Genomic DNA, 13,885 nt, shown 5'->3' with positions numbered 1-13,885 from the left:
AAAACATATTTAAAATGTTATAATAAAATAAATAATCATAGTCTCACTCACCCATAAATGAAGTTTCATACAAGCCAAGTAAAAGTCCGTTACAGAAATAGCATTAATTACTCTGTTCATAAAATTTTTGCACTAAAGTTGTCTAGCTAGTTAGTGTAGTGGTGACAAACAAAGGGAAAGAATTGCTAGAAGGGAATACAATGCCCTTTAACTTGTTTTACGTGTAGGAGGGCCCAGGCCTTTCAAGATGAAGGGAAAGGAGAGTGGTTGTGGTGGAGAGGCAAGGTGGCCTGGGAGGAGTCTGAAGATACAGGCAAAAGAATGACCTCATGGTGGTTTACAACCCTCATTTTACATTTGCAATATGATGTCTAACATTTTGGTAGTTTAACAGAGAATAAGCACAAGTTTGACCAAAGCTAAAATGAAAAGAAATGGAAAAAAAAAGATAATAAAAAGAGAAGGACTCATTAATTCAACAAAGTGATAAGAAATATTAACATCTCACTTAGCATATTTTTATTCTGCATGATCCCAAATCAGTGTTTGCATATTACCCTTATTTCTTGTGCAAAATCCTTTTGTGTGCCTGCTCAGACATAATTGAGTGTGCTTCTAACATGAGTTATCTGTAGCTTTGCATCAGAAACTCTCTGATAAATGTCCTTTATAAATACTGGTTTAATTAACCTTTCATGTGATGACATGCATTATTTTGGGGGATAATGTGCTTATCTTAGCAAGGTACATCCAAATGCTTGTGGATACATTTCACTCTTTCTCTACTTTGTTCCCTGAACTCTTACACACCTCAGAGTACTGTGTCCAGCTCTGGAGCCCTCAATACAAGGACATGGACCTGTTGGAGCAGGTCCAGAAGAGGCCACGAAAATGATAAGGGGGCTGGAGCACCTTCCCTATGAGCACAGGCTGAGAGAGCTGGGATTGTTCAGCCTGGAGAAGACTCCGGGGAGACCTTATTGCAGCCTTCCAGTACCTGAGGGGGACATACAGGAAAGCTGGGGAGGGACTGTTTACAAGGGCACGTAGCGATAGGACGAGGGGCAACAGTTTTAAACCAGAAACAGGTAGATTTAGATTGGATATTAGGAAGAAGTTCTTTACCATAAGGGTGGTAAAGCACTGGAACAGTTTGCCCAGAGAGGCGGTGGTTGCCCCATCCCTGGAGACATTCAAGATCAGGCTTGATAGGGCTCTCTGCAACCTGATCTAGCTAAAGATGTCCCTGCTCACTGCAGGGGGGTTGGACTAGATGACCTTTGGGGGTCCCTTCTAGCCCAATGCATACTATGATTAATAAGGGATCTTTCCACAACCTATTGTCCACAACTGATACAGAGCCATGCTAACAGCCAATCTTTGCTGATTCTGCTGTTTAGTATAATTTTACAAATATTAAGTTGTTTCTTGTTTCATCTTTTTTCTCTTTTCTTTATGTCTTTCTAGGGACTTGATGTTTATGATGTTCCCTTTCTTCCATTTTCTGCTCCAATTCATTCAACTCCTGGGGCACAAACTTCCTCATTTTCTTTCCTGTGTCCTTCCTCCCTCCCCTTATGTCCAGTGCCTTCAGCCTCATCTTTCTTCCTTAGTTTCTCCCCTTGTATGGATAATTCCCTGAGATGTTTGATTGGGGTTTTTTTTGCTATGTTCCAATCTCAGATATTACAAAATGAAGATGTTGCTTACTTTTTCTTTCTTCCTCTCTCACCACCCCAACCCAAGCAGTTCAAAGCCTTTCTTTTTCTTTTAACAATTTAGGCACTTACTTTAAAACAGGAACTGCTGTGGCTGTTTGATACCCAACCTTCAGGGCATGTGGGGACCAGAGCAGTAGTTGGAATAGGTGGAGCTGTTGCACTCTTTGCCCACTGCTTACAGATAGACTTTTGCTTTGTCTCACGGTCAAGAACATCCCATAATCCAGCTGCAGTCCCAGTTCTCATGGCTACACATCCTGGATAACTTCCTTTATGAGAAACAAAAACCACATTGGCTATTTTATGCAGTCTAAATTGTTTAATTCTTATTTAAAATCTTTGAGCAGCGGCCATTCGCTTCTTGCCATACAACACTTGAATAGCAGAGTTATATTTTAGATGTTTTTCACACAGGCAAAGAGTAGTATTTTCTGTTTGAGGAGGTCATGATCAGTTCAGGATCCTGCTTTTTTTTTATTTTGAATATCCTGCCTAATTAATCCTATGAGTAGAAAGTGTGTTGGCTTTTTATAGTGAAAACCTGTGTTTTCAAGTGAGGACCTCATTCTTACATTAAGTCTGTTTTATGTCAGGTAGCACAACCTCGGTCACTAGTGATTTTCATATAGATGGAAACAAAATCCTCAGTGTATTTGTAGGGCAGGTATGTAAACCTCAACAGAGGCGTGATGAAGCTTCTCTCATGACATTTGCTGTAGTTTTAGTATGTTCTCTCGGGGGGAACCAGAGGTGTAGACATCACACAAGATGCAGTCAAATGCACACAATGGGCTTATAGAATGGCTTTTTTGTGCTCTTTCTTAATCTCCTAGGTATTCTTAAGGTTTTATTTGCTTTTTGATTCCCGATGAGCACAGACCTGGTATTTTAATGGATCTGTTTACCATGGTGCCAAGAACTGACTCCCAAAATGAAATGGTCAGCTATATGTCCACCATTTTACATCAATTCAAGACATATGTTTATTCCTATGAGGATCATTTTACCTGCATCAAAGTTCACTTGCTATATTACTGACCATAGACTCATAGAACAGTTTTGGTTGCAAGAGAGCTTCAAGATCATGCTCAGTCACTTATTCTCCTCAGATCATTTTGTGTTTTCTTGCACGCACATCTTCATTATCAGAAATAATTTAGTATCATCGCAAAACCCTTCACCTCACCATTTCGCCTTTTCCAGATTGTCTGTAAAAACATTGAACAGCATGGGCTTTGGCACAGATCATTATGGGACTCTGTTGTTGAATACTCTTCTCCAGTAAAAATCAGCCCCTATAAAAAACCCACCTTCCATTCCCTGCATTTTGATCAAAATTTTTCTTCATATAAGAGCTTTCCTGTGTCAGGTCAGATTAGCTGAAAGGCTTTTGGTAATTGATATAGACCACACTAACTAGATTTCCCTTATCTGTATGCTTTTGGCTCCTGTGGCGAGCTCCAGGAGATCTGTCAGCATGACCTCCCTTTACACAAACAATTTTATATCACTTTCCCACTGTATCTTCTTTATTCTAATCTTTATTACAGGTTCAGCCAATTTACAAATGACTTATTCGTCTGTATTTTCCCACATCTCCCTGGAAGCATTTTGAATGTTGGCATCAAATTTGCCTTCGCCACTTCGCTTTCAAGGCATTTTTAGCCAGTAGTCACACATTAAAGTGAACAGTTCAATTAATGTAACCTTTACAGCTCTTTGATGCTTTTGCAGCTGTGTTTAGTCCCGAGTTGCTGTTCTTCAGGTCATCTATTTGTTCCATAATCTATTCTCCCAATATCTCAGCTTGAAATAGACTCTCCAGTCATACCTTCACAATGAAACTTTCCAGCACAGAAAGCCCATTTTCTTCCTCAGTAAACACAGATGTAAGGAAACCGATTTTTCTTCACTGTTCCAGGCTGATTTCCGAGTGCTCCCTTTATACTCTGATCTTCTGCCGGCACCATAGACTCCTTGGCAGGCTTTCTTCTCATGGCATTTACAGAACTTTTGTTACTCTATGTCTTCTACAATTTTATTATTATTATTATTTTATTTTATATTTTATAACCTCACTGAAGGTTATAAAACTGAGAAAATTTTCAGACAAATGATCACTAGGAGGGATGTAGAATGTCTTGGAGAGCAGATTCCCTCATCGCATATTTTGAAATCTTGGTTCCTGTGCTTCTGCTCAGTACAAACCTGTGAATGCAGTTTTCTTAACATCACAAGCAGAAAAAAAGATAGTATGATCCTTTCTGATACCATGATTTTATAATTCTAACTTAAAATCCTCATTACAGTTGCTCTTTCAGACTCTTCTCCCAGGCTAACTTTTCCACCAGAGGCCTGAGTGTAGAATAGTCTCAGGACCTGCCTGTAACTCCTGTTTATCTCTTTGTGAAGATGAGCCAAAAGGTTAATTTTATGGGTAAACATATCTGATGTCCTAATATGAAACTGCAGTTCAAATTGTTCTCTTTGAAATTAAAAGATGGGGTTTGAGAACTGCCAGTTCTTGTAAAATATGCTGTTTAAACCATAAAATTCAGAGAATGTTGCCAATGCAAACCCAAAGAGGGACCACGACCTCAGAAAGCACCTGCCATCCACTTTCACAGCACCTATCTGGCATTGCTGCATCCCAGTGCGTGAAGATGACTGCTTCACTGTTGGCCCACCTGAAAGTGCCTTGCTCCTCCATGTCAGAGAGACCAAGCCACAAATATTTCTCAGGCCTCAGCCCGACAAGGCTAGTCAGATAGGCTTGTTCATACCTATAAAAGAGGTTATAAAGATGCACATGAAAACAAAGTCTTTTATCCAAATCCTACTTGTCTAATCTGATGATGAATAATTTTTTCTTTTTCCTTGCTTCAGACTCGGGAAGAGGACCTTACAATAGGATTCTGAGTCTCTATAAGTCAACAAACAAAAGCAATACTTTTTTGTTGTTCAACTATAGACCTCATCTGTAACTTCGATAATTTGCTGTTTGATGTTGTGTTAGACTCATAGTTTTAGGAATATTTCAGAACACATAATCTTTACATATTTAAAAGCCAAGGAAAAGTCATTATCTTACCTACTTTCAACTGTGGCTAAGTAACCTTCTTCTCCTTCACAAGTGGTGTTTGCTTCTGAAAATATTGCTGGAACATGTCCAATAAAGTAGCAGTAGGTCCCATATCTTCTCTAGCCCTGTAACACGATTTTAGGATTTCCGTATAACTTTTAAGTAATTGTGATATCATGTATTAAGTGAGCTATATAATTTCAAAAATAATGAAGAACAATAATAATGAATCTTATGAATTAGAAATCTTTTGCGGTGAAATTACCGATTCTTTCTAAGCAGTGTCTATAAATGGCTTTCTAAAGTTTGAAGTAACTGAGAGAGAGAGAAAATTCACCATAAATAAAAACAAAAAACCTATATGCAAATAATTTAAAATAAATTAAATAAAAATAAATTAATTAAATAAAAAATAAATAAAAATAAATTAAATAATTGAAAGTATTCTGAATGATTCCCAGACAAGGTACTTATTTGATCTGGGAAACTGATGTTCCATATATATATATATATATATATATATGTACACACACACACTCTCATACTTCTTTGCAGCCTGCATCAGTAATTTCCTTTTCTCCAGCTATTTGTGATAGAGGTTTTCTTTTACAAATGTAGCCAGCTTTCTTCTCACAGTCATAGTCTGCCCAATAGCCATCCTGTGGCAGGAAAAAGAATGAAATAACAATGAGATAACATGAATAATCTAAAAAAAAGTAGTAATTTATTTTTTTCTAATGAAAACTCTTTATTTTCTTTCTCCTTTCATTTTGAAAGAGAAATATTTTTTTGTCCTTATCCAATTCCCCTAGTTGCTAACAAAAATAAACCTACTCACAGTCAGTGAAAGAGTAGACTAGGCTGTAGCAGTACAGCTAAGGCTGGGTGATAAGAAGGGATGAGGGTGCAGGGAGCTGGTGCCGACCTGTTCTACAGGGCCCTGCGCAAACAGTTGTGCCATGCAAGGGTGGGCAAATGAGCAGGCACAAAGGAGGCATCAGGGATATCCACATGACACCATTACCACCAGAGGAAAAAGAGCAAGAGAATGCACTGCAACTACGTTCCAAAACCTGTTTTATAGCCCTAATAATTCCATTGGTGACTTTCAGATGATCTTAAAGAGAAATTTTCAACATTGATGCAGTAATGCTTTCATTTTTTTTTCTTTTTTTTTTTTTTTTTAGTGAACGGTGATATTTAACCTCATCCTTTGTCCCCACATCCGTTTTTCTGACCCTAGCCAGTTGCTGAATTAGTGGGGCACATTATTCTTTTTTTAAGAAGTTAGTTTCAATATTAATGTAAAATACATATCAAATATTGTTACCTGGCCCTTGATCAGCACACAATCTTCTGGCCTGTTGTTTGTGGTGGATGGCTCTCCCAGGTGCCATTTTGTGTATGTCACTAACGTACCATCGCTCCATTCAAAATACATTTGCACCTTATGATCATTCAGCCCAATCCTTAGCTTGTCTGTTGGCTCTAAAACATGGAAACACAGAACTAGAAAAGACCTTTTATGCCACTGCACCCTTTTCACAGCACCCTCAAGCTCTAGAACATATAATCCCTTTCATAACTTTATGAAACTTAAAACTATTTAGTGTGTTGCATGTTCATTTTATAAATTAATATTTTCACATAGATATTAGAATAAAGACAGTATGCTTTGGAAAATTAGGCTGTAATGAATCCCTGCACTGGATTAAAAATTTTGCTTCTCTTCCTTATAGCAGTGGGAGAAGAGTAAATTACCAGCCTAATGCTCATGCAGTCTGGTGGTATGATAGAACTGTGTGAATAGTTACACTTTGGTTCTGTTGCAATGGTCAGATTTTAAAATTTTTTATAACTTGAAGCTTGAATGTTTTAAGCTTTTTTCACAAAATTAAAAAAGCAGAGAAACCCCTTAAGCCCAGCCCCCCAGCCCTGGATCAATTGTTTGGGTAATTGTAAAGTCAGTTTCAGCAATATCCAAAACTTAGCAGGGGAAGGTGGTCAGCAAGCAGTCTAACTTGGAGGCTGGCCCTGCTCCAAGCTGAGGCTGGGCCAAATGAGCTCCAGGGTTCCTTGTGGCCTAAACCAGTGTATGATCCTATGGTTTTAAGCATTCTTAATGAAAGGAAAGCAAGGAAAAAGAAAGGTAAATGTAGGCAGCATTCAAGAAAAGAGGGGGAAAAAAAAAAAGAAGAGGGGGAAAAAAAAAAGAAGAGGGGAAAAAAAAAGAAGAGAGGAAAAAAATAAAAAGAAGATACAAAAGGATATTCACAATTTGTTCAGTAGTTACTCACTGGGGTATGATACCAGAATCAAAAAGTATAAAAAACCAAAAATATCTCTGTGTATGGTTGGTCACTAAGCAGACAAATTATTCCTTCTGAAGAAAAAAATTTTCTGTCTTGAATATCTTTCACTTTTTCAATAGTTAATGAAGGCTTTCACTATCTCTAAGCATAAAAAAACCCCCAATAGTTAACAAGGGCAAAAAGTAGCAACATGCCTACAGACTCCTCACGTTTATGCCAGGTTATTAAAAAGGCCATGACAAGACCACACTGACATTTTAGATCCAGTGACCAGAGTACAGCTCTTTAGGCAGCCCAGGTAATTCCACAGCTTGCTACCTGGAAACCACCTTGGCTAGCTTTTCTGATCTTTTCCATCTGTCAGAGTAGACAGCTAAACTTTTCTCTAGTAGGTTTCTTCCATCACTTCTGCAGAGACCTGTGAACTTGCTGATCTGGGTGGTGGTTGACCACAAGACACAGATGATGATTTATAGCCACGTTGTATGTTCCCCAAATGCACAGAAAGCAGTACAAATACATTGTTTTTCCATAAAAAGCACGCTTTCAAAGTGGAAGTTGTATTTCATAATCCTTTTACTAAAAAAGCTTCTAGCTGAAATGGCTGATATCCTTCTACCTTCAGGCAAAGCAAAGCACAAGACAGATAACTCTGCAAGTTGCAGCACAGAAGGCAGCACCCATTTTGAAGCAGAAAGGACAGCCCTGGACCAACCTAATGCTAGTGGACCTCTGTCTCCTTGCATGTTTTTGGCCACAGTATCTTGTGTTAATACAATCACTACATCTCAATTCAGCTAGCTGGTGCTTCTTACATGCAGACAAAGCCAAAGTTCCCCTGGAAACACTCACTGTACCCAAGCCGAGACACCATAAAGCTGTGTCCTCAAGGCTTTGGATGCTGGCCAAGTGACTCTCATCCTTCTGACAAGAAGTCAAAGCTTTTTCCCATCCTTTGGGATCCCTGAAGATCTTGTAACAATGATCTACATATGATGCCCATCTACCTGGGCAAGTAATAGACCCAATGTCACCTAGGAACAAATATCAGTGTTTGAGAGGAGTTCAAATGCCATGCCAGGGGCATCATGCTGAAAATAAACATAAATATGATGCTGAATCTGGCATTTTTTAGCTTGGAAAAGGAAAGCTTTCTAATAGAAATATTATTTAACACAAATGTTAAGGTACTTTATATAGTCAAATGTCTGTCTAAAGTATTAGTATTAACAGCTGCTGTGTTACTTAGTACTTACTTGTCAGATAAATCAGAAATTATCTGCACCTAACATAGAATGCTTATGAATTTTTAAAAGATTAAGTATATTGATAGAGAAAAAGTCATCTACACAGGTTTACAACTAGATATATACACAGGGAAACACCAACAGGGAAATCTTTATATACTTAAAATATCTTTATCTTTGCCATGTGTCAATCTTTCTTCATTTTGCTTAATTTTACTAGCATCCCTCTTCTGAAAAATAATTTTTGGTTTATTCTTCCTTTTCATGCTCAGTAGGGTGTGTATTCAAAAGAGGGATCTGACCTCCAAAACGTGGACAGACAGGACAAGTCGGATGTTCTTTGCTTTTACCTATTTCATTCTGTGTGTTGTGGGACTGAAGATCAGCCTAGAAAGGGTGCAGTGGTTGTAGAAAGCAAACCAGATAAACAAGAAATAACTTCTATTTCTAATAAAATTTTCCTGCTCATCTTTGTCAATGTGAATGCCAAGCAATTCAGGTAACAACTTCTACTTTTAATTACCAGCATGTATCAACATACCTGAGGGAACCAAGGTAAAATTTCTTTTCTTACAAATGTAACCAAGTTTCTGATCACATTCCCAATTTTGCCATTTAGCTTTTGTTTCAGGATTCAAAACCGCATAGAGTTTTCCAGATTCTGGAGAGGGGCTTCCTTTGGGAAAGATACAGAAAAAAAAAATGAACTTTCCTGAAGGGCAAATAAAGCTCTAAGATCTAAAATGCACAGAAGAAATCACTCCTGGCTGAAGCGAAAGCCCCAAAGATCACGTCTTTCCTAGCTTTGGCAAGAACTTAGGTAGCACTCTGGTAGTGGAAATGTTGGTATGAAATGTAGTATCATTTAAGTGGATGTGAGCATGTAACTCCCTCACAGTTTTGTTGCTAGAGACAAGAAATGGAAGACGGTATATCTTTTGAGAAAGACAGTATTGCTTTCAGAGCTAAAATATTTTTGCAATATATAGAAGTTTCTAGCTTGTATTGTGATAGAAAAAAAGCTTTTTCTAAAGATAAAGCAAGAAAAGCTACAATACATATCTCATGGCATATCTATCTGATAATAGAATTTAAAGCAGTATTTGAGGTACGTATATTTTTTTCTTTGGAAATACAGAATCAAAGTCACAGCTACCTGGAGCCCAGTTTAAGTAGCGGAAAGGGCTGCCTCCAATCCACTCCCATCCACTCCTCAAGTCCAGTCTGCTGAGTCCAATCCACAATGCAGAATCTGTACCTTCTGTTAACTCTAAATAGCCAAAAGCGATAGTCACTAATAATGTCTCTAGGAAGACTTACAATTCTTAAACATCTAACCACAAATATATTTAGATACTGAGATACCTGACAAATTGAAATATGCCAAAGTTTTGATTACTGTAAAAATCAAAAAACCACACCCCCCCTATTCTATCACCTGATGCAAAATGAGCACAGATGAGATGCCACAGACTATATCCAAAATGAAAATGTTTCTGTAGAATAGGTTAAACAAAACACATCTTTGTTTTGGCACAAAGATACCTCTTTCCTCTTATTTTCTTTTTTTAAAGGTTCTTTTTGACAAAAAATGAAACTTTCATTACTTTTCAGAACCTTTTCCCTCTTAAAAAAAAAGCCCAACAACAAAGTTTTAATGTAAGATAATATTTTAAAATAGAAAGTCAAGGTATTTACACTTTATCCTGTTAAACTTGCAGAATGCTGGAATGCTCTTTAACCTTGGCAGTGATTTTGATTTGAACTTCCAAATTCTAAAAGATTTTATTTACTTAACAATGCATATTTAGTTCCATAGACATTAACCAAAACCATACTAAACAGTCCCTTAGCTGTGATGATGGACTGAACAGATCCTGACCGTAAGCAATGGTTTGCTTTACTTCCTTACCTTTAAGGTATGTTTGTTCGTGAATGTCTGTGATACTCAGTAATTCTGCATTTTGCTGCTGACAGCTCCTCCTGGCTTGGTGCCACGTGAGAGCTGATTCAAAGCTTATTTGGTAGTGGGCATTTGTTAACAGATCTGTAGTCCAGGTGTTGTCTTTATCTGTAGAGAAAATAATTATTTTGGAGGTTAGAGTAACTCACCCACAGAAAACTGAGTTACAGGTTCCCGTTGTGCATGGCATTCTCATTAATTGTCACCTGCACTGTTCTTTCAAGGGCACTGAAAATATTACAACCATGTGGGGGAGGATGAAGTTAAGGCCTGTAAACTGACAGGTAGACCTGGCAAATGTTGCCTCCTGTTCCATGAAGATACATAATTCAGGAATTAATACAAGGGAAGTGATTGCTTAGAATAAGATATTGCATGGAGTGCTGTGGCAGAACTCCTAGGTGAAACCTATAAAAAGATATGCAACATCTCCTCCTTCGCTTTCTGGACAGCCATTGCCACCGAGAGCTGCGAGAACCAGCTCTATACCTGAATTTTGTGTGAAAACAGTTCTTAGATAAATCCCCTCTTTCAAAGAGCTTCTGGAAGTGCCTGTCACACAGCTTCAGAGCCTGGGCATGGCAACGGTGCTGAGCTACATTGTGCTCCTGTTCTGATTGTCTTGGCATCTTTGGTCAGTTGAAGATCTATATGCGCTCAATCAAGCACAATAGAAAATTGAAGCAGATATTTGATTATTCCCAAAAGTCAGTAGGAAGTTGAATTAAAAAAAAAGAACTGAGAGCTTGGACTGTATTTCAAAAGCTTCGAAAATTATTCATGCACCTTATGTTACATGCCTTTTGGGCTCAGTGTCATAGTATCTTTGTAGGGACCTGGAAAGCATATTTGACTATGGATTTGAACCACACCAAAAGCACATTTTGAATCAACTGGAGTAAAGAGGCATTTTAGTAATAAAAGATATATTGTCAAACAGGAGCAATGGGGAGGAATATAGCGAAAAGCTGAGAAGTGTCAGGAGGAGTCTTCAATGCCATAAATGCAAAGCTCCTCTGTCAAGAGTAAGGCCATAAAGGGAGGTGGAGAGGGAATTGGCCACAGAAATGGAAGGCAGTTTTCAGGAAGTGATAGACAATGTAGAGAAATGCCAGGGATGGGAGGCAATTGTCAGAAGGGGTGAAAAGACTGCTTCCCAGGCAATATGAATAGGTTTAATAGCATGGACTAAAGGAAACGTTCTACTTCAATAAAAAGATATTCACATGAGAATCATGCAGACTGAAATGTTAACTTCATCATTAATCTTCCTACAGCACCCATTTTTGTGCCCACAGCCATCGCAATGGGGGTCCTCAGAGAAGGGTTGTGCAACAGTGGCAACACCCATCCTGGCTGGGAAACAGCGAGGAGCTCAAAAGTATTGTGCTGCTCAGCAACACCCCCACAATTAGTGGGAACTGCATGCTGTTTTACTCTTCAATCACACTTTTCCCCACATCTTTACGCAACGTGTTATTTCCTTGCATAGAGAGCTGCAGGATGTGGCAATACATCACATACTAAAATACATTCTTGTAATCTGCATTATTATAAAGATATTCATATTCTGCTAGTGCTGGTTTGCCAATACCTCACTGAGGGGAACTGCATGGGAACAGGTAACTTACCTTTTGATGGGCAAAATCCGTATCGCTGGTCTGCGTCATAGTCTGCAGTGGTTGTGCACCAGAGCCAGCCATCGGACTGGCCAGCGCCTGTGCACTCAGCGTACCACTGCTTATTGTACATGAAAGGGAACACACAGGGTGCCCCAAAAGCATTTCCTAGCAGTGTAAAGGTCTCTGAGAAGACAAAATTATATAGTATGGAAAATAATAAATTAACGTAAGCTGCGAAAAACGTCAAGCCTGTGCTAATGGATGAATTGCATCTCAAAGTGCTTTCCGTGTGACTTGTCTCATAACCATACCTGATTTCATTTCAACACTTTTTCAGACCTAAGCTGCTGACTTGTGTTTTAGAGCAGCACTATTCTGATGTAAAGTAATATTTCACAGATGAAGTCTACAGCTAGATTTTTTCTTACCAAGATGCTTTTACAAACTTAAGGCCCCAGAACTCTACCCTAAGATGCTCCTATTTTAAAAATGTTAAAATTTATATACAATGTGCAAGAGGAGGAACTAACATTTAGAAGTCCTACTTCCTGCAAAAAGTAAACATCAGGTTAGACAGTCAGTCTCTGTTTTTATGCCAGTGACCATTTAAGTATCTCACATTCAGTGGAGCAGCTCCCGCATGCAAGGCTCATGGTTTAATACTTCATAAATCCTGCGCGGTGGCTTTTAGAACATTCATTCTGGATGTGGGAAAGCCGTTCAGAACAATCAGCTAATCACAAAAGGTAATTGCACTGGTAACTATAATTATTCCATGAGCATCCTCATCTGCTGAGTCACAAAAGCCACACTTCCTCTGCCTACATGGATACTTCCAGCCCTTCCTCGGCTCACCCATATTGTGCTTCTTTCTTGAGGATGTGATTTCATTTCTATGCTAAGAAACTTATCAGTGTTTATACTCTCTCTTAACAGTGTAGTGACACAGTATGGTGAGCAATAGTGACTTTAGAGAATACTTATACATAGTACAAGAGTAAGTAAGCATGTGTATATGTATATACTAATATATAATATACATTTAGAGAATATACAGAGAGTATATGTAATACTGAAAATACTTTTAATACTAATATACTATAAAATGTATACTAAAATACTGTGTATATTATATAATATATAAATACATCCATATTTATAATATGTATTAATACATACTTGGCCATAAATGCAACATTAAATTCACTCCCTCAGTACACTGATTTTCTAAAAGTCTGATGGTCACAGAAGGACACAGACTAGTCAGAGCCAAAGATCTAAACCACTGTAATACTCACAAAGAAATTAGTGCAAAGAATGAAAGAATCAATTTTTTGTACCTTCATATCCCTGGGAACATAAAACATTCATGGCCCCATAGATCTTCCACTTATTCTTCGCACTCAGCCCCTTCTTTAACAAAACATTATCATGTTCTTCATTGCCAGGACTGAAGAACAAATCTTCTCCGTGGATTGCAAGGAGGCTTTCATTTCTGCATTCCCACCACTGGAGCTCACTTGTTCGATTACACGGATACAGGGTGATCACGGCCTGATCCTCCTTAAACAGCACCCCCAGGCATAGGTTCAGTCTCACACTCATAAGCTGATGATCAGTGATCCACCTGAATTTTTGTGATTCATTGTCTTGATGGCAAGTGGCAGTTCTAACTGACTGCGCAATAGACACCTGAAGACAGAGCTTGTTGACTTTATAGTATACTAAAAATGTTTCGATGTCTGTTAAACAAAACAATACATAGTAAATCATTAATATAGAATATATGCATAGTGGATATATGACATGATTCTGCTTCCCATTCACATGAACAAGGAGTCATTGTATATCAGATAAAAACATGATGTTTTTGAACAAAGTCCAGTACAACATTCATTCTACTGGTTAAGAAGCAATAAAGTAGACAATAGGATATGT

At 38.1% G+C, this 13,885-nt stretch overlaps 1 pseudogene; it reads right to left on the bottom strand.

Moving 5' to 3' along the window:
- Window positions 1–13,885, bottom strand: part of LOC104348066 (macrophage mannose receptor 1-like) — a 46,757-nt pseudogene that overhangs the window by 19,115 nt on the left and 13,757 nt on the right.

The sequence above is a fragment of the Leptosomus discolor genome, chromosome 6, assembly GCF_034619465.1.
Source record: "Leptosomus discolor isolate bLepDis1 chromosome 6, bLepDis1.hap2, whole genome shotgun sequence".
In the NCBI taxonomy this organism is placed as follows: Eukaryota; Metazoa; Chordata; class Aves; order Leptosomiformes; family Leptosomidae; genus Leptosomus; species Leptosomus discolor.
Note: the sequence above shows the minus strand (reverse complement) of the source record. Positions and strands in the feature narration are given on the sequence as shown.